The sequence below is a fragment of the Penaeus chinensis genome, chromosome 20, assembly GCF_019202785.1.
Source record: "Penaeus chinensis breed Huanghai No. 1 chromosome 20, ASM1920278v2, whole genome shotgun sequence".
Taxonomy (NCBI): Eukaryota; Metazoa; Arthropoda; class Malacostraca; order Decapoda; family Penaeidae; genus Penaeus; species Penaeus chinensis.
This window is the reverse complement of record NC_061838.1, coordinates 19,183,402-19,205,901: the sequence shown is the minus strand read 5'-3', so window position 1 is coordinate 19,205,901 and position 22,500 is coordinate 19,183,402.

Below are 22,500 nucleotides of genomic sequence, written 5' to 3'. Positions count from 1 at the left end.
CCTAGGCCTAGGGGGAGAGGAGGGTGGAGTGAAGGATGTAGACCTATAGATCCTGACACTAAGTAGTCAAGATTATCTCGCCATCTCTTCCAGAGGGACCACTTAGCTTCGCGGGTCCTCTCCCCCGTCGCCTCCTCGCCCCGCCACGCCCCTCGAGAGATAATGTGCGGCCTTCCCACACCGTCTTCGGGATCCTCTCGCTAACTGGGCTGTCCTTGTTTTTAGCCCGAGCATCCCTATCAGATGTGACCTGGAAATCCAGAACTGTCGATCCGATATGTAGATCAGGAGCGCGCAACATCGGGTCGCACGCCCAGGCGATGTTCTCCCGCCCGTCAGCTGATCTCCCTGGGCATCGCCGCGGAATAAACGCCCGTCCTGAGCGCTGAACACCCCGGCCAGACCCGCATCCCGCCGTTACAATCCCAAGGGCGCTTCCATACGTCATCGTCGCGGCGTCTGAGGAAACCTGACCGGCGGCCTCTCGACCCCAGCCCGCGTCCGCACCGTCGGCCACACCTCCGTGGTCCAATTACTCAACGAACCGCAAGCAGGCATTCATGCAACAGGGCAAGCAACAGCAATATTACTTTCCTCGCTGATGAGGGCGGCCCGGCCACGCCCTCGCGGTGATAAGCACAACACATAACTCCCGTAAATTACACGCACTCCATCTCGGTGTGCAAATTATCTCGCGAATTCCATACATCTGTTACCGGAGGAGGCATGGGATAACGTCGCCAATCGGGTTAACGAAGGCGTTTGTAAGTCCGTCACGCCCTCTCTGGGTTCCGAAGCCAGTCTGGTAGATTTCGGGAGGATTTCGTACGAAGACGCGAATACTTCTGAAATAAATTTGGATTCATGGGGGCGAGTTTTACATAGAAATGTCGACCCATAAAAGACATAGCGAACAGCAGGGGGTCCTTGTGCAGAGACAGGCTCCCTCCCGAGACAGAGAGAGAAAGGCAAGACGACTTTGCACGCTTTTTCGGATCCAAATGAGACAAACGAGGAATGCCAACCATTTTGCGATGAATAATGGATCCATCCTCGGCAAGTTCTGCATTTTTTTTTTTTTTAAGTCTTAAAAGGCAACTCTTAAAGAGCCAAAAGAAATACCGGCGCTCAGAAGACTGCGTTCAAGTAGACAAGAATTTCGGTGTTTAAAAGACCATAAAATATGACAAGTGTTTCCTCGCCCGTTTGACGCGAGAGCACGCGAGGCAACCGCAACAGAAGGACCATCACGCCCACCCTTGCTGACATATCGTCACCTCCAAAAACCCAAACTAAATAAAGCGTTTTCTTTGTTGTAAAATTACCGCGCAAACCACAAAGAACCTGCCCCTACTCGCCCACAAGGAAGATAAAGTACACCACAAACCACAAACAGGAGGCGACAACTCGCCGTCACAGCGGGACTCGAACACCGGCCTGCGACATTCTTTCCCTGGCCACGATACCCACTCGCGCTGCTCTCTTACACTGGCTGCGCTGGACACTACACGCCGCCTTTAGACCCTGATGAACCTTGTATGATTTTTTCCTCTATTTTTTCTTTTTTTTTTTTTTCTTTTTCAGGTCCTGTGAATAGATAGAGATGGAAAGGGAAAATATATATATTAATAAAGAGCAAGAGAGAGGGGGAGGGTTGAAGGGGGTGAAGAAAAAAAGAGTATGAGAGGGAGAGGGGAGGTAGCATAGCAAGGGAGAGAGAAAGAGATAGAGACACACACACGCACGCGCTTGTACGCAGTGAAACAGAGGGAGAGGATAGAGAAAGAGGAAGAGAAAGAGAAACACACACACACACACACATATAGAGAGAGATAAATGGGAAAGGAGAGGGAGGATAGTGAACGAGGAGAGAGAGAGAGATTTAGGGGGAGAGAGGGAAAGAGAGAGGATGAGAGGAAGAAAAATATAGAATGAGAGGGGGAAAAGAAGGGAGGGAGGGAGAGAGAGAGAGAGAGAGAGAGAGAGAGAGAGAGAGAGAGAGAGAGAGAGAGAGAGAGAGAGAGAGAGAGAGAGAGAGAGAAAGGCAGGAGAGAATAAAAAAAGAGAACGGAGGAAGGCAAACAAACAAACAGGCCTAGACAATGACATAAACAAAGACAATGCCAGGAAGAAAGGCAACATTATACACAAACATTCCGCCCTACACAGCCCCCCCCCCCCTCCTCCTCTCCAACGTCCGTGTGAGGCTGAGGAGGGAATCCTACGAGCAGTTAGGAGGAAGGATCCTCAAGGAATCCGATTTCCCTTGAACTTTTCCCTTTGAGCCGCTAGGAGGTGTAAGACGCTGCGGTCGGCCGAGCGGAGTCTGCCGGAAGCTGGAGTGTGCATCAAAGTGCAATGCAGCCGCGCCATTCAGCAGCTGTCGCCCTGCAGTACGCGACCCCCCCCCCTCCCCCCACCTTATGACCTGGGTGGGGGGAGAGGGGAGGGTGCCCTGGCCTAGCAACCTGCAGCGGGAAAGAGTCCGAGCAGAAGAGTTGACAACAAAGAGCTGATGAAGTATTTTACAGTTACGATAGCTACAGGCATTACGACAGTCACATGCAATTCAGTTGCATGACTTAATAATAGCACCAACAGCAACACAGTCATCGAAATCATTCACAAAAACATTCGGGAATGGGAGGTCGCCAGCAACCTCGGCGTAAGAGAGACGACGATGATAACACACAAGATAAACAGACAAGAACAATAGCAAAGCAAAAAGAGAGACAGCGGCGGCACGAGCGAGGACTCCCATTCACTCCTTTGTTGCATCCACACCAAAGCTATGTTGACCTAATTCCTCACGTGACCACGCCCACCCTTCACGCCCGCGTCCACCCCGCCCACATGCACTACCTCTACCCCGCTCTACATCTACTTTTACTGCGCAGCCCACGGAGCGCCTGCCTGGAGCGCCCGCCCCGCAGCGCAACGAGCAAGGCCGGAGCAAGGAAGGGCGGGTGCGACGACCGGGAGGATGGGCGGGGGATGTCACCCACGGCGGGCGGGATGCAATCAGCTGTGAGGAGGATCTAGCATCGGACAGGACGAGATGGGAGCAGGACACGGCGAGCGATGAGGCGGGAGATAAGAGAAAAGAAAGATGACAGAAGGGGTCTGATAACTGCGGGGAGGTAGCGCACGCGAGGACAGGTGTGAGGACTTCGCCGACGTCTGAGAATCACACACACACTTCTCGGGAGCGGCTCGGCCAGGGGGCTGCTGACCGAGCGTGGGAACCGAATTGTCAGCTTGTGAGTCAGCTCCGGTCAGGCAAATACCGAGCAATAAGCCAATTAGTACTTTCTCAAATTAGTCAGCAGGAATCGGTTTCTTGAGAAATTGTAACTGAGAGATAATTCGAATATAGAATCTGAAGAATGCCGCGCATTAATCCGGGCGGCATTTTAGAGGCAAGGAGTTCTTAAAAATGCCTTAAAGACTGTAGCCTTTTCCCTTCGCCTCGATCGATAGGGTGAGACAGTGAAGTTAAAAACGATTCACCTCGAAGGTCTTTAATTAACGCAGTCAAGAGGAGAAAGAAATAAGATAATGCAAGACACCTGCATCCCCACCTTCGAACACACTCCTATCGCGAGTGAGAGGGTGGGGTTGGGTGGGGGAGACGGGGAGGGTCGGGGGGAAGGGAGGGGGAGAGTGTATGAGCTGATGAACAAGACTTATTCAATTTTTACATCATATTTTCGGCCTCCGCCACCATTACCCCCACGTGAGCCCGCAGGTAACTTTCAAAAACCATAAAATCCCCACGACGGACGTTTCAATTAGCGAGTTACCTGAGCATCTCGGCCCAGGTGTGGCCTCATCGTAAACAACAATGCAGAGGAGGACGAGGGAGAAGGAAGGAGGGGGAGAGAAGGAAAGAGGGGGGCAGGGGAGAAGGAAGGAGGGGGCTGGGGAGAAGGAAGGGGGGGGAGAGAAGGAAAGAGGAGGGCGGGGGAGAAGGAAAGGGGGGGAGGGAGATGGAAGGAGGGAGGCGGCGGAGATGGAAGGAGGGGGGCTGGGGAGAAGGAAGGGGGGGAGAGAAGGAAGGAGGAGGGCGGGGGAGAAGGAAAGGGGGGTGAGGGAGAAGGAAGAAGTGAGGCGGTGGAGAAGGAAGAAGGGAGGCGGCGGAGATGGAAGAAGAGGGGCAGGGAAGCAGGAAGGAGGGGGGGGAGAAGGAAGGAGGGGGGGCAGGGAAGAAGGAAGGAGAGGGAGAGAAGGAAGGAGGGGGCTGGGGAGAAGGAAGGAAGGGTGAGGGAGAAGGGAGAAATGGGGCGGGGGAGGAAAAAGGAGGCTAGAGAGAAGGAAGGAAGGGAGAGAGAAGATGGAGAAGAGCGACGGAGTTAAGGGAAAGTCGGAGAAAAAGAAAAGTCGATAATTTTCCATCATAATAAAAGACGGAGAGAAAATCATTGCGGTCACCTCCATGCATGCCGAGTGCTTGTTGGGCTGCATAATTAATTTCCATAAAGCATAAGTATGATGAAGATTACTAAATGGCCTCTTGATGATCGGGAGACTCGAGAATGAATAGGAGCGACGTGTTTGCATCAAAACATATTTTTTTTTAAAGCATTTTAAACGAACTCGCCCGCGATCCCTCATTTCTGTCGCGAACTCGTGTTTGCCCTTGAACGATGTGCAATTCTCAAGACTTTTACTGCGCATGCTCACAACGGACATCTGTAACTCTCAACTGACCACAACTAAAGATATACTTAGACTTAAATATATCTCGCCTTAAAGTATGAAACATTATGATTTTAAGCATATGCGTATCTTTCACCTCTCTAAACGGCCAGTGAAGGAGAGTCATTCAAACAAGATACTTATTCTGCAATCATTTAGGAATGATGACTGCAGATGTGGTTAATCTTCCTTCTGCAAGTCAGCAACTACATGATAATGCTGAGTTCACTTCCCTACTTTTTTTCTGCGCTCGAGAATTAAATGTGATAACAAAATGTGTTGACTCTTCCAGACAAGTTCCTTTTATATTCACGCTCTTCGACCCGCGCGTTTATGCATTCGTTGCAGAGCATTGACGAATTGTATGATTAATCAATTATGTTGCATTTTCCTTACCCTTTCATATCGCTCATTTCTTATCAGGGCGAGAGAAAGACAAAGATAGAACCGAGTAATCATAATAAACCGTAATACACGACATAACAATTCGCAATTAAGCCCGTATCCCTTCGCTCCGCCCCTCGCCCCCCCCCCCCCCCCGGCCCCCCGCTGCCCCGCGCGCGCTTTTCGGCCGAAGAGCGTTTTCTATTTCTAGTTTTTCCCGAAATGTCCCGGAAAGAGAAACCCCTTCGCTCTGCCCTCAGGCGAAGACGAGGCGGCCGCGTGCAACATCTTGCCGCTGAGACAAGTTAATGGGAAACGTCTTGATTGCATAATTAAACCTACTAATGGCCGGAGGAATATGTGATGCAATTAAATCAGTATGTAATTAGAGACTCGAGGATTTCTTGAATATACGAGACAAAAGGTTGTGGATGGGGGGGAGGGGGGAGAGGGGGAAGGAGGGGGGAGCGAGGGGGTAGGAGGGAAGAGCCGGATACCGGAGGAAAGGCAGAGAAGGGAAAACTACGGGAGAAGGAGAGTATAAAGAGAATTTAAAAAGAAATGAAGGAATGGATAATGAGAGGAAGAGGAGGAGGAGGAAGAGGAGGAGGAGAAGGAGGAGGAGGAGGAGGAGGAGGAGAAGGAGGAGGAGGAGGAAAATGGTGAAGACAAAGCAACAGTAGAAGAAGTAATAGGGGGAAAAGGAAGAGGCGAAAGATGAACGAAAGCAGAATAAGGACGAAGAGGAGGAGGACGAGGAGAAGAAGAAGAAGAATGAGAAGGAAAGAAAAGGGGAGAGAAGGAATTGAAAGGAGGATACTATAGAGATACAGAAAAAAACGAAAACGGAGGAGATGATGATTTCAGGGAAAATGGAGGAGAAGGAAAAGAAGAAGATGAAGCAAGGGAAAGAAACTAAATGGGAGAGAAGAAGAAAGAAGAAGAGAAGAAAGATGTTACAATTGATAAGCTAAATAAAGGAAAATGAAGAAAAGTTAAAAATTGCAAGGATGTAGATGAAAAATAAAAAAAGAGACGACATCTTTAGAAGATAATGATGATAATGATGATGATAATGATAATCATAATAATAATAATTATAATAATAATAATAATAATAATAATAATAATAATAATAATAATAATAATAATAATAATAACAATAATGATAGCAATGATAATGATAGAGATGATAATGATAAAGATGATGATGATAATGATAATAATAATAATAATAATAATAATAATAATAACAGTAACAATAACAATGATAATAATAATAATGATAATAAATATAATAGTAATTACAATAATAATAAAAATAATAGAAATTATAATGATAATAATAACAATGTCGTAAACAAAATGTTGATTAATCTGTAAATATAGAATTATAATCACATCTGTTACGATTAAGGTATTACTGCCACCACCAGTTCTTTCAATGGGTAAAACTGGAAACCACTTTACATCTGAATGACCCTGTGACCCAACGATCATAAAAGTGTTCAATCGTCCCAAAAGGGCTACAGGAAAAGAATCTTATTTTACTATTTTTATTTTATGTATTTTATATATGCATTGTAAATTATAACAAATTATATATATATACAAATTGAGCAAATGACAAAGAACTAGAGTTATAAGCTTAAACTGAGAACCTTCCGGTAATAACCGTGACAAAACCCGTCACGGATATTCCACTCTAATTACTGAGAACCTTCCGGTAATAACCGTGACAAAACCCGTCACGGATATTCCACTCTATTTTCCCTTATCAACAAGTGATAAGCACACCGAATATTCCTGTACACAGAATATCCCCTTGCACTATTCTCCAATACTAGACTCACCGCCCAGTATCTCTCCACACAACTTAGATCTACACTTTCCCTACCAAAGTCACTAGCAGGTGCCCGTCCATCTCGTCGCGTGCCTGTCTGGAGAGGTTCTGTCTCCTCCTCCTCTTTCTCCCCTCTCCCGTCGTCGCGCGTGCGTAGACGGAGTACCTCCTCAACGACGCACGACGATATTCGTCTTTCATTTCTACTCTTTCGTCGTCTTACGACAACAATAATAATACTAATGGTAATAATAATAATAATAATAGTAATAACAATAATAATAATAATAATAATAATAATAAAAATTATAATAATAATAATAACAATAATAATAATAATGATAATAATAATAATGAATATAATAATAACAATAATAATAATAATAATAACAATAATAATAACAATGAGGATAGTAAAGATAATAATGATAATGATGATAAGAAAAATAATAATGACAATGATAATGAAATGATACAGTCCCCTCGTCGACTGCACCACCGACGATATGTTGAGAACTTGAAAAACCACCAGCCGTGGCCGGCCATTGCAATCCCCCACAGAATGATGATGATGGTCCAGGATATCCCCACAGAACACTGCAAGTGGTCTTGTTCCAAGCTCGACTTCAGGAGAGCCCTGATCCGAGCCCGCTCCCTGAGGGTGGATGCCTCCACTATAGGCGTCCCAGGCTCAGTGTCTCCCAGCATGTCCTCAAGCAATATCTCATCTCGTAGGTCCTGATCCACCATTCCTCGTAGATCCTGCCAGACAGGCTTTGGTAATACCGTAACCACCTGCTGATGCTCCAGAGACGATATTGGTGGAATGAAGAAATCCTGTGATGTAGCCTGGCATCCTGAAGCCAGACGAAGGACTCCTACACCCTCCAACATTTCCCTGGGTTTTGTGATTTCCGCCATGTGTTTTCCCGGACAGGAAACAGAGACCTCAATGGGGTATGGCACACTGTAGATCCATCGAGTTCCCTGCCTCACCACAATCGGCGCAAAGTGGTCCGTCACCACCTCATCGCAGATGTCTTCCACCTTGTCTTCCTTGAAGAAGGCGGCCGATAAGCATGATCGCACATGCCCTCTGCGGTGAAGTCCAGCAGACGCTGGGCATAGATACAGACCAGCCCTAACTGCACGGCAGGAATCCAAGGAATCCACTTCCATAAACAGGTCCCGGGATTCTGAAACAAACAAGTACGAGGCAGATATCTTTGTTTGGATAAAAGAAGAAGTCTCCTCGACAGGTCTTGGAAAACTATGGACACTGAAAACATCCAACCCCAACCCTGGCAGGGGAAGCGCTAGATACATAATCAGCTGTCCAGAGGAAATCCCGGGCCGAACCGTCACATGTATCAGATCATAATACAAATGAGCATCCTGTTCTCGGGGAGGAAAAATCAAGTGTACCCCCTCCTGTGAGAGCTGTAACAATATGTCCAAAATTGCATCTGGGGTTAATAGTTCCGGTGACAAATGTCCCTTAATCGCATCCTTCAACCCTCCCATTAATGCATATTGGTCCTGTCATATCCTTTTTAAGACTGATCTGTAGTTCTCCAAGGTCAGACTAAGCAAAATTAACCGTTGGGTCTCCCCCACTGATTTTCCCAGTCCCTTGACTGCCCAGTCTAACAACCCAACCAAATCCTCCAGTCTTTTTTGAGCCTCCTCGAGACGTGTAACATCCCCTTAAAAAAGGCAAATTTCTCCAGCCTCACCAGCGTAGCAGTCACCCCTCCGTGACCAGAGATAGGAAGACTGTGTGCCAGGTGCAAGGCAACCTCTTGGAACTCTTCTGGTACTACTACCCTGAAAATCTTTGTCCCATACACGTTCACATGAACGTTATATAACAGCCCATCTGGCCGAACTTGGTAACCGTCTATACTTCCAGGAAGACGTCTACCAAATCTCTCCGGCAAAGCCACACCTTCCACCAGGTGACTCCTTACCACACTCCAAAAGGGGTCTACTTCTTGAGCCTTCCTTAACTCCTCAATGGACCATACCTTTATAACTTCTGGGACCCCTACTCCCTTTGACACAGCCAGAGAACTTCCTGTGTCACCAGCTTGTTCTACTGCTCCTCTGGCAAGTTGTCTGCTCCTAGTAATGGCCCCTACTACCCAATCATCGATGGGATGATCCGCCTGTCTGATACGGGATAACGCATCCGCTACGGGATAACGCATCCGCTAGAACGTTATCCCTACCCGGGATATAGTCTACCTGAATGTCAAAATCAGCTATGGCCATCTGCCATTTAGCCACCCGGTCTGATCCCTCCTTAGTGGCAAACAAATGCCGCAAAGGCCGATGGTCCGAATGGACCTCCACTGGATAACCCTGAAGAATGGTACGATTTACTCGAAGTCCATAGACAATGGCTAAAGCCTCACGCTCTATTGTACTATAATTAAGCTCTGGCCCTTTAAGTGCCCGACTAAAATATGACAGAGGTCGCAATACTCCAGCATCGTTTTTTTTGTTGGAGGACCCCTCCGATGGCAAACTTGCTGGCATCGGTAGTTAGTACAAAAGCTCTATTGAAATCCGGAAAGCTCAGAACTATATCCTCGCTCAAAGCTCCCTTCAGAAGCTCAAAAGCCTCTTTTGCCTTGGAATTCCACTCTAATTTACTCTTATTTTCTACCGAGCGAAATCCTCTGGTTAAGTCAACTAATGGTTTGGCTATATCTGCAAAGCCTTTAATGAACTTACGATAATAATTTGCAGTGCCCAAAAAGGCCTGCAATTCTCGCATGGTAGTTGGAAGAGGATACTCCTTCATCGCCCTGACCTTTTGTGACTGGGGTTTCACCCCATCACCTGAGATAATGTGGCCCAAATAATCCACCTGGGGCTTAAAAAATTTACACTTCGACAACTTTAATACGAGACTTGCCTCTTTCAGCCGTTCCAACACTGCTCTTAAATTTCCACAGTGTTCTTTCCATGAGTCTCCAAGAACAACAATATCATCTAAGTATACAAACCCAACCTCTCCCACTAATCCGGTGAGAACCTGGTTTATAATACGCTGGAAAGAGGCAGGGGCATCCTTCAAACCGAAAGGTAGCACATTGTATTGATAGTGTCCCTCCGGAGTCGAGAAAGCCGTAAATTCCCTACTTTGTGAAGTTAAAGGAATTTGGTGATAGCCTTGACGAAGGTCAAGACAAGAAAAAATCTTACTCCGACCCATTCGTTGTAAGACCGTATCTATATGTGGCAACGGATACCTATCATCTTGAATTACCTCATTTAACAATCTAAAATCCAAGCACAGCCTTAGACTTCCGTCTTTCTTCCGGACTGGTACCAAAGGACTGTTATAAGGAGACCGCGACGGTGAAATCACCCCTTGCGACATCATATCCTCGATCTGGCGCCTAATCTCTTCCCTATACTTTAAAGGGATCGGATATGACTTCTTATAGATAGGTGGTCCTTCTGCCCTAATCTCATGGAAAAACTGATCAGAGATTTCCAGTGGTTCGTCATCCAGAGAAAACACTCTTGGAAACTCTCGAACTAACCCTGACAACATGTCATGTTCCTTGGAACCCCTTGCGAACCAGCTATCTACCTCCTCTAGCAACCTAACTACCTTTGAGTCTGTAGTACTTATGCTAGCCTTGACAGCTCCTATCGCAACTATGTCCTCGTCAAGTTGACGTTTTTGCAACTCGACGACGTCCCCTATGCAGACCGTTGACTCTACCTCAACCGGAAAATCCTCCTCCACTGCATAAGGAACCCTGACCCAAAGACTATTTCCGGACCGTCGTATCCCGACTACCCCCTCTCGAACTAACCCTGACAACATGTCATGTTCCTTGGAACCCCTTGCGAACCAGCTATCTACCTCCTCTAGCAACCTAACTACCTTTGAGTCTGTAGTACTTATGCTAGCACCGTCGTATCCCGACTACCCCCTCTCGAACTAACCCTGACAACATGTCATGTTCCTTGGAACCCCTTGCGAACCAGCTATCTACCTCCTCTAGCAACCTAACTACCTTTGAGTCTGTAGTACTTATGCTAGCCTTGACAGCTCCTATCGCAACTATGTCCTCGTCAAGTTGACGTTTTTGCAACTCGACGACGTCCCCTATGCAGACCGTTGACTCTACCTCAACCGGAAAATCCTCCTCCACTGCATAAGGAACCCTGAACCAAAGACTCTTTCCGGACCGTCGTATCCCGACTACCCCCTCCGAAAGTCTTAAGCCAGCGAACTCCCGTGGTATAAACAGCATGGAACCTATCCTTCCCGGAACCTCTCCATCCCCACCGAGTTCTAACTCTAACACCCCACACGAATGTGCCTCTAAAATCTGGCTCTCTCTTAAGGTAGCTACCCCACTATATCCAGTGTCCTCCTCCTCATTTATGAGTACCCTTTGGTCTGCTCCTGCTACCTCCCCAGGGACCGACGCACCAGGCGTCCCCGGTGTCGGTCTCCCCGGACTGGTTGTAGGGGGCCCCCTACAACCGCAAGCCTCGGTAGCAATTGAGCCTGCCTCGGGACTCCATACCACATCCACCTGTTGACCCTCGATCGACAGTTGGATGGGTTGAGGTGGATGGTTAACAAATACTACCAGATGTGTCCTAATAAAATCACATCCTAACAGCAGCTTCCCTGGCAGATTCCATGAATCCGCCACTAAAAATGAATGCTTTACCTTGACTGGCCCAAACTCCAGTGGAATATCAACCTCCCCTCTTTGGCCTATGTCAGTGACACCACCCCATCTGACCTTAAGATCGGAATCTCTTACCTCTAATTTCCTTCCCTGTAGAAAACTAATACAAACTAGTGAACACTCCCCTGCCGTATCAAACACGACCTTCGTTTGTTCACCCAAAACTACTAAGTCAAACAACAGTAACCCTGTACCAAAAGACTGTACAGTGATAACTCTCCCTTCTCCTAAAGGAGAAACTGCTGCCCTAGCCAGAGCCCCTTCACCTGTACTATGAGGAGCTACACAAGGGAAAACATCTAATTGTTCCCCTTTCTCCCCCCGTTTTTTTTATTACGGAGGTGGGGAGCCCTGACCCCCCTCTTTCTACTGCAGACGCAATGGACAGAGTAACTTCATGTGACCTGGCCGCTGGCAGTAAAAACATAACATACTACCTGGCCTCCTGTCCCTCGATCCGGCGACCATCCCTCTGTCCGGTGATGCCCCCCGAGTACCACTGGCCTGTTGCTCTCCACGGTATCCTTGCAGATCACTCTGAAAAACTGAGCAAGCCTCAACACCGTGACCTATACGTGAACAAAGCCTGGGGCCGCCGACCGATCTTACCCTCCTTAACATCCTAATTAGAGCGGTACAATCATTCATGGCGTGGCCCCCATTGTGACAATACAGGCAAATGGTAGAGCTACCAGCTTATTGTACATCTCCTCCACCCGTAACCGACTGTGCCCTACCCATAAGTTGCTTTCCATGGGGGGGCAAAGAGGATGCCAGACCCATCGTTTGCCTCCCAGCTTTAACATCTCCCTTTGCCGGGCTCTGCATACCCTGTCGCACCTTCGATATCTGTCCCCGTGCCCTGCAATAGTACACGAACAAAATTATCCAAAATCTCTGGTAAATCGGTCACTGGCACCAGGCCTTCCTTGTTTACTGTAGCGAGAATATCGTCTATAGCAGCTGACACTCGCCCTTCCAACAAGGATACCCTTTCCGAAGTAGAGCGAGTTCCAGTAGGGAACAGAAAATTAATTAAATCCTCTGCCGCCCTTCCTAAAACATTCCTCAGCCCACTCTCGTCCATGTGCGAAAATTTGACAAACACCCGAAGAAAACAACAACACAAAAACTAAAATCAGACACCGAGTTGCAAACGGCAACACCGCACCGCCCTGGAGGCACTCCCGCGCGACCTCCTCGCTCGTGACGTCACGGAATGCTCCGCCTGACCGCGCTGTCCCGCGACACCCCGTGACACTGCCCGGGCAGTCTGCTCTGACGTCACCGGTCACACCACCGATCCACCCCGGCCGCGCCGCTCCCCTCACCCAGATACCCCGGTACCCCGTCCCTCATGCCCAAGGTCTCGGTAGGGCCGCTCGCCTATTTACCGCTGACGTTGTGCCAACGCGGTCAAAGGTCAGCAGCGCGTAGATGTAAACAACCCTCCGACCACACTCTGTAGCTCCAAAAGGGGGGGGGGGGGAAGAAGGCGGGATATGGTGAGATTTTATATAGCAACAGGCCCGCAAAACTACAAAGTACAGGAAAATATACCCTGTAGAAAATAAAAACTACCTTTTACAAATAATAAGATATTATACAAGCAAAAATCTAATTTAAAGGATTTTGAGAATTTAAAACCAACTGTCTATGCAATAAAAATGTACTACGACAACGTCCTGTGGAACCGTAGCTGCAAAAAAAATTGGAGGTTATACAAACAACCCTTTAAAGTAACGTGAAACTGGAAAAGCAGCACCACCGCCGCCACCACTGTCGTAAACAAAATGTAGATTAATCTGTAAATATAGAATTATAATCACATCTGTTACGATTAAGGTATTACTGCCACCACCAGTTCTTTCAATGGGTAAAACTGGAAACCACTTTACATCTGAATGACCCTGTGACCCAACGATCATAAAAGTGTTCAATCGTCCCAAAAGGGCTACAGGAAAAGAATCTTATTTTACTATTTTTATTTTATGTATTTTATATATGCATTGTAAATTATAACAAATTATATATATATACAAATTGAGCAAATGACAAAGAACTAGAGTTATAAACTTAAACTGAGAACCTTCCGGTAATAACCGTGACAAAACCCGTCACGGATATTCCACTCTAATTACTGAGAACCTTCCGGTAATAACCGTGACAAAACCCGTCACGGATATTCCACTCTATTTTCCCTTATCAACAAGTGATAAGCACACCGAATATTCCTGTACACAGAATATCCCCTTGCACTATTCTCCAATACTAGACTCACCGCCCAGTATCTCTCCACACAACTTAGATCTACACTTTCCCTACCAAAGTCACTAGCAGGTGCCCGTCCATCTCGTCGCGTGCCTGTCTGGAGAGGTTCTGTCTCCTCCTCCTCTTTCTCCCCTCTCCCGTCGTCGCGCGTGCGCAGACGGAGTACCTCCTCAACGACGCACGACGATCTTCGTCTTTCATTTCTACTCTTTCGTCGTCTTACGACAACAATAATAATACTAATGGTAATAATAATAATAATAATAGTAATAACAATAATAATAATAATAATAATAATAATAAAAATTATAATAATAATAATAACAATAATAATAATAATGATAATAATAATAATGAATATAATAATAACAATAATAATAATAATAATAACAATAATAATAACAATGAGGATAGTAAAGATAATAATGATAATGATGATAAGAAAAATAATAATGACAATGATAATGAAATGATATTGATAATGATAATAATAATAATAATAATAATAATAGTAATAATAATAATTATTATTATTATCATCATTATTATTATTATAAACACAACAACAACGACAACAAACAACAATAATAATAATAATAACGATTATATTAATAATAATGATAATAATAATAATAATAATAATAATAATAATAATAATAATAATAATAATAATAATAATAACAATAATAATAACAACAATAGTAATAAGAAAAAAGTAAAAGAAGAAAAAAGAAACAGAAGAAGAAGTATACAAACAAAAAACGAAACAGAGGAAGAAGAAGGAAAAGAAGAAGAAGAAGAAGAAGACAGAAAGGCAGATGGTAACGCCGAGGAGATTCACCGTGACGGACACTGTTGACTCAGAACATTTAAATCAAAAGACGCGCGTCACGACCGTCAAACAGGTGTACGTGTGTGTGTGCGTGTCCGTGTGTGCGTCTGTTTGGCGTGTATGCACGTGTGTGTGTTTGTATGTAAGTGTTTTTGATTGCGTTGGTGTGCGTGTGTGAGGGGGTGGGGGAGTTGTGTGTGTGTTTGTGTGTGTGTGTGTGTGTGTGTGTGTGTGTGTGTGTGTGTGTGTGTGTGTGTGAGGGGGTGGGGGATTGTGTGTGTGTTTGTGTGTGTGTTTGTGTGTGTGTTTGTGTGTGTGTGTGTGTGTCAGTATATATACAAAGTGCCATATTCTTTTACTCCCAACGTCATTCCATTTTATCACCCCTTCCATTTTTTTCTTTCATTCTTTATCCCTTACACATAAGCTCCCTTAAAACGTTATCAACTTTCGATAAGCATGTATACAAGAGAACGTTATGTACGTGTTCCCCTGTCGTGTGCGGGTCTCATGTGCGTGTGTACAAGTGATCCCTGTCATCCGCAAGTGCAAGTATGTTGTAGTATTGGTAAATTTACATACAAATGTATCTTATGTAGTGTGAGGTGTTGGCTTCCCAGCTGATTCTGGGGGGGTTGCCGCTTCATATATTGGATCGGCATTTATTAACAGTAAATCATTTTTGGGATATAAATAGCGAATATCTCATATAATTTATGATACCCAAAAAAAAAATCGTTATTGTTATCATGGTTAGCTGCTGCGAAGTAATGCTCATGTTATCACTGATAGAATAGTTAATCCATCAGTTATTATATTCCCAATAATTTATATCATGTTATAATTTTTTCTTCCTCATATTTCCCTAATCCCCCCCACCCCCACCCCACCACACCCCACCCCCCGCCCTTTAATTCCCACTGTTGAAAATCGCCTTCAGTTACCAAGATTAAGATCGCCGGAATATTTAAATGCGTCAATGCTAGAATCACAATCTATTGTCTCTGCAGCGACCAACTTTATGCGTGTTGTATCAAATCTAAAAGTGTAGTTTATTCCTCTTGTAGTTATAGATTTTACGATTGTTGCTGTCCGTCGCTTTATTGGCAGTGTTGCACGCGTGTTGCACTTCGCTATAATTACTGCCGTTAGCGTTCTCCCGTCCAGTGCATCATGGCAGACAAGTAGTGGCAACCCCGGCCGGTTTAGCGAATTACCTTGCGAGGGTTTTTCTCACTCTCTCTCTTGCTCGCTCTTTATTGTGTTTCTTCCCTTGCGTATATATCGCTTCTGATCTATTCTTTTGTTTGTTTGTCTATCGTTTTGGTTATTTTTTATTTCTTTTTGCTGGGTGGTCAATCTTGTCTTTTTATCTATGTAGTTATTTATTCGTCTTTCTCTCTATCTATTTATCTGTCTATCGGTCTATCTATCTATCTATCTATCTATCTATCTATTCATTTATCTATATATCTCTTTATCTATCTACCTATCTATCTATCTACCTATATATCTATCTATCTTTCTATCTATCTTCTATCTATCTATCTGTCTATCTATCTATCACAATATTTCTCTATCTCTCTCCTTCTTTCTATCTCTCTCTTTTTCACACACCGAATCCTTCTCCCCTCATTCCCTTTATCCGTTCCCCTCTTATTCCCCTTCTTTCCTCTCGCCTTCCCTCTTGCATTCCTCCCTGTTCCTCCTTCCGTCCCCCCCCCCCCCCTCCCCCGCCTCTCTCGAAGGAAAGGCTCGCCGCATGATACATGGACGAGCATTAGCGAGTTATGATAATCATAACAAATTTAAACAGAATGAATAGCACTTCGCACGCAGGAACACCCGCGAACGAGCAAAAAATATATAAGTAATAATGGGCAAAATGAATTCTCGTCCTGAGCAGCGCCTCGCACTCGGCTGCGGTTGTCGGCTGTTTACACGGCGTCCCGCGTCCACGTAGCCGGGGATTATGGTCGGCCAAGACTGGATTCTGGGGACTAAAAACACGTTTATAATCCCGCTCTGCCGACCCGACGCTTATAAATATGCGGCGCAAGTATAGTGCGAGCGACCCATACTGGCGACTCGGCTCCGGGAGGCTCGGAGGGCCGGCCGAGGGAGGCAGACTCTCGACGCTGCTGGTGGTGAATGAGCCCTTGCGCGATGCATCATCTTTTTACAGCTCTCTAACAATGGCGAGAGATTTATCAACTTTACATATCAATGCCCCGCTTTCCGGCGGCCGCCCAGCCTCAGCGGCCGCCCAGCGCCCGGTATAAGCGTCTCGCCAATCTATATAATGCGACCTCTCGGCATGTCCCGACCAAATACAGCAAACAAATTGGCTTTTTTTCATCATCTGCGTTTTCTTCTTCTTCTTTTATGAGGCGGAGGAGGGGGGTGCATCCGGTCACATAGAACTGGTCCCTCATAACTTAGCGACGCCGGGCCGCGTTCCTCCTCATTCTCCACCTGTCGGTTGTGATTGCTCCCAGGCAGGTATGAAGTGTCAGTCGAGCGCCTCATCCTCGCTCTCTGGTCCACTAACTCTCTCATAAACTTGTTATATCTTCATGCTTCAGAATACCCTCATCTACCGCCTCATTAGACCTTAGATTTATGCATGAAATCGGTAATCCTGTTCATTTGCATTTACTTAGGATATAGAATTTCCAAGAAAGAGATTTCTGTCGGGAGCTGGGTTTCCCGAGTAGCGATCTTGCTGTAGATAATAACTGCCTGCCCCGGAGCCCGAATCCGCACATTCATACATACACCCAAGTACGCACACAAAAGGCCCGCACTCACATCCGACACACATACGTATACACACACAAAAACGCACACCAAAGGTCCGCACTCACATCCGACGCACATACACACATACGTATACACACATAAATACGCAAACAAAAGGCCTGCACTCACATCCGACGCACATACACAGACATATACCAAAATATGCACACAAAATGACCGCACACACTCGGTAGGATTTCCTGCAAACTCTAATAGTAGCAGTCGGCTTGCAAAAAAATAAAATATAGGTAGATAATTAAATATATGAATAAAAGGTATAAAACACAAATACTATGTATACAGATTTAGGCATACATTCAGTCATACACATACGCACTTTTATACACTCATAATAACGCATACAATCACGGATACATCGAAGAAATGAGAATCTTAAATGATTAATTAAACTTTACATGTATCCATACATATTTACTTATTTACATACTTACATACACATATATACATATATACATACATATACATACATATATATACATACTTGCTTATACATACATACTTAAATACATACATTTATAGATGTACATACAAAAATATGAATACATACTTACATATATATACATACTTACATATAGATACATATTTAAATACATACATTCATATATACATACATATATATACATACATGTACATACATACTTATATTCATACATACATACATACATACATATACATACATACATATACATACATATATATACATACATATATATATATACATACGTACATACATATAAATACGTACATACATACATCTACATACATATATTTACTTACATATGCATACATATACACACATACATCTACATACACATGCATACATACATACATACGTGTTTAACATACATACTATAGCATGACAGTAATCACGCAATACCGTCTTTATTGTCCGCAGTGTACGTTTATTCTGCAACGCAGTGTCAAAGAAATCAGATGATCAGAATCAAAAGATAAGAAATTGCAAGATGAAGAATCCATCCGGCCCGCCCAGATATGTCAGCACGGCCGCGGGGGACAGCAATTAGCAACAAGTCTGCTGAGAAGAAGAGAGGCCTCCCGGTGCCAAGTGTGTGTGTGTGTGTGTTTGTTGATCTCCCAGCCTTTGTTTGCCTTGTCTGCAACCGCGTGTCTTGATGCAGCACACCACACGCTGTTTAGCATGAGCAGAGCACCACTACTTTCTACCGCCACAGCCAGCACAGCACATCCGCCACTGTAACCAAGCAATCTCTACTACACAATTACCACAGCGCGAGCGTCCGAAAACCAGGTCAGAACGCCTTATGCGAGGTCCGTGATAGACTAATCTATAATAGTGTCGGCACCGAGCATTGCCCTAGCACGCCCTGCCCACTCGCCCTGCCCACTCGCCCTGTTCACTCGCCCTGCCCACTCGGCCTGCCCACTCGCCTGCCCACTCGCCCTGCCCACTCGCCCTGCCCACTCGCCCTGCCCACTCGCCCTGCCCACTCGCCCTGCCCACTCGCCCTGCCCACTCGCCCTGCCCACTCGCCCTGCCCACTCGCCCTGCCCACTCGCCCTGCCCACTCGCCCTGCCCACTCGCCCTGCCCACTCGCCCTGCCCACTCGCCCTGCCCACTCGCCCTGCCCACTCGCCCTGCCCACTCGCCCTGCCCACTCGCCCTGCCCACTCGCCCTGCCCACTCGCCCTGCCCACTCGCCCTGCCCACTCGCCCTGCCCACTCGCCCTGCCCACTCGCCCTGCCCACTCGCCCTGCCCACTCGCCCTGCCCACTCGCCCTGCCCACTCGCCCTGCCCACTCGCCCTGCCCACTCGCCCTGCCCACTCGCCCTGCCCACTCGCCCTGCCCACTCGCCCTGCCCACTCGCCCTGCCCACTCGCCCTGCCCACTCGCCCTGCCCACTCGCCCTGCCCACTCGCCCTGCCCACTCGCCCTGCCCACTCGCCCTGCCCACTCGCCCTGCCCACTCGCCCTGCCCACTCGCCCTGCCCACTCGCCCTGCCCACTCGCCCTGCCCACTCGCCCTGCCCACTCGCCCTGCCCACTCGCCCTGCCCACTCGCCCTGCCCACTCGCCCTGCCCACTCGCCCTGCCCACTCGCCCTGCCCACTCGCCCTGCCCACTCGCCCTGCCCACTCGCCCTGCCCACTCGCCCTGCCCACTCGCCCTGCCCACTCGCCCTGCCCACTCGCCCTGCCCACTCGCCCTGCCCACTCGCCCTGCCCACTCGCCCTGCCCACTCGCCCTGCCCACTCGCCCTGCCCACTCGCCCTGCCCACTCGCCCTGCCCACTCGCCCTGCCCACTCGCCCTGCCCACTCGCCCTGCCCACTCGCCCTGCCCACTCGCCCTGCCCACTCGCCCTGCCCACTCGCCCTGCCCACTCGCCCTGCCCACTCGCCCTGCCCACTCGCCCTGCCCACTCGCCCTGCCCACTCGCCCTGCCCACTCGCCCTGCCCACTCGCCCTGCCCACTCGCCCTGCCCACTCGCCCTGCCCACTCGCCCTGCCCACTCGCCCTGCCCACTCGCCCTGCCCACTCGCCCTGCCCACTCGCCCTGCCCACTCGCCCTGCCCACTCGCCCTGCCCACTCGCCCTGCCCACTCGCCCTGCCCACTCGCCCTGCCCACTCGCCCTGCCCACTCGCCCTGCCCACTCGCCCTGCCCACTCGCCCTGCCCACTCGCCCTGCCCACTCGCCCTGCCCACTCGCCCTGCCCACTCGCCCTGCCCACTCGCCCTGCCCACTCGCCCTGCCCACTCGCCCTGCCCACTCGCCCTGCCCACTCGCCCTGCCCACTCGCCCTGCCCACTCGCCCTGCCCACTCGCCCTGCCCACTCGCCCTGCCCACTCGCCCTGCCCACTCGCCCTGCCCACTCGCCCTGCCCACTCGCCCTGCCCACTCGCCCTGCCCACTCGCCCTGCCCACTCGCCCTGCCCACTCGCCCTGCCCACTCGCCCTGCCCACTCGCCCTGCCCACTCGCCCTGCCCACTCGCCCTGCCCACTCGCCCTGCCCACTCGCCCTGCCCACTCGCCCTGCCCACTCGCCCTGCCCACTCGCCCTGCCCACTCGCCCTGCCCACTCGCCCTGCCCACTCGCCCTGCCCACTCGCCCTGCCCACTCGCCCTGCCCACTCGCCCTGCCCACTCGCCCTGCCCACTCGCCCTGCCCACTCGCCCTGCCCACTCGCCCTGCCCACTCGCCCTGCCCACTCGCCCTGCCCACTCGCCCTGCCCACTCGCCCTGCCCACTCGCCCTGCCCACTCGCCCTGCCCACTCGCCCTGCCCACTCGCCCTGCCCACTCGCCCTGCCCACTCGCCCTGCCCACTCGCCCTGCCCACTCGCCCTGCCCACTCGCCCTGCCCACTCGCCCTGCCCACTCGCCCTGCCCACTCGCCCTGCCCACTCGCCCTGCCCACTCGCCCTGCCCACTCGCCCTGCCCACTCGCCCTGCCCACTCGCCCTGCCCACTCGCGGAGGAGGAGGAGGAAGAAGAAGATGATGAAGAAGAAGAAGAAAAAGAAGAAAAAGAAGAAAAAGAAGAAGAAGAAGAAGAAGAAGAAGAAGAAATAAAAACAAAACAAAAAGGAGAAGCAGAAGAAGAAGAAGAAGAAGAAAACTTGTAAACAGAAAGCAGCAAGGAGACCCTATTGCATAACCCATTCCAAGATGTCCCTTCGCTCCCTTTGTTTACCACGTGGGCCCGTGTCCCTCACCGGGTCCTCTGAACGCCGACAAAAACCACGGGAGCGTCGAGAGGCGTAAGAAGCGAGGACCAGACGAGGCGCCGCGCTTACACGTTCACGTAATGAGCTTAAGATGTCTAGCACGTCAGAGCTGTGCTTATTACTAGGGAGGTGTCGCGTGATGAACAATCTGGCAACTCATGAGTCCTGCCAAGCTGACGCGCCCGTCGGGATCTGCTGCGCGTGTGATGTGTTAGCTAGCGTGTGTGTGTGTGTGTGTGTGTGTGTGTGTGTGTGTGTGTGTGTGTGTTTGTGTGTGTGTGTGTGTGTGTGTGTGTGTGTGTGTGTGTGTGTGTGTGTGTGTGTTTGTGTAGGTGTGTCGTAGGTGTGTGTGTGTGTGTATGTGTTTGTGTAGGTGTGTATGTGTGTGTTTGTGTGTGTGTATTCGTGTGTGTGTGTGTGTATGTGTGTGTGTGTGTGCCTATTTGTGCGTGATGAGGGCACGAGGGCGGAGGATTGGTGGTCCCGGTGGGGAATTTACCGCAATTACAAAAATGTTTCATTCTTGTCGTTGCCTCAGGGGCAGCGACGTTCCCTCCGTCAGTGTATATTGTTATTTTTTAAAAATATTTCTGTTTTCACTTAACATAAACACAACGTTGGAATAAAAGATATCTAAAATTAATTCCGCAGCGAAGAAGAGAAGGAGAGAGAAGACGTTATAAACAATAGGCTTTTTACGATTTGTTGAGGAATCGGAATGAGTCCGGGTGTGGTCTGGAGGCCTGGGGGGAGGGAGGAAGGAGGGGGGGGAACGGCCCACTGCTCCACTTTCGGTCTCACTGGACCAATACGACTACTGGACGACCTTGCCGTCCCCACCTCCTCTCTACCCTCTCCCCCTCCTTGTCCCTCGTCGCTTCCTCCTCCTCCCTGTCTCCATGCCCCCCTCCTCCCCCCACGCTCCCCCTCTCCTTGCTCCCCTTCCCTCCCCTCCCCTCTTCTCCCCTCCCCGTCCCTCCCCTCCCCGTCCCTCCCCTCCCCTCGTATGCTGACCATTGTCCTGTCTACGCAGCCGCTTCTCTCGCTCCCCGTCCCTCCCCATCCACTTCCCCTCGACGGCGCCGCCCCTTTCTCTCCCTCATCCCCCTTCACTCCTTCCCCTTCCCGCGAAAGGGCTTCTTGGGCCGTATCAGGAAAGGGGCCAACGGACGGCCTTGCTCGCCGACGACGCCGCTGCCCCAC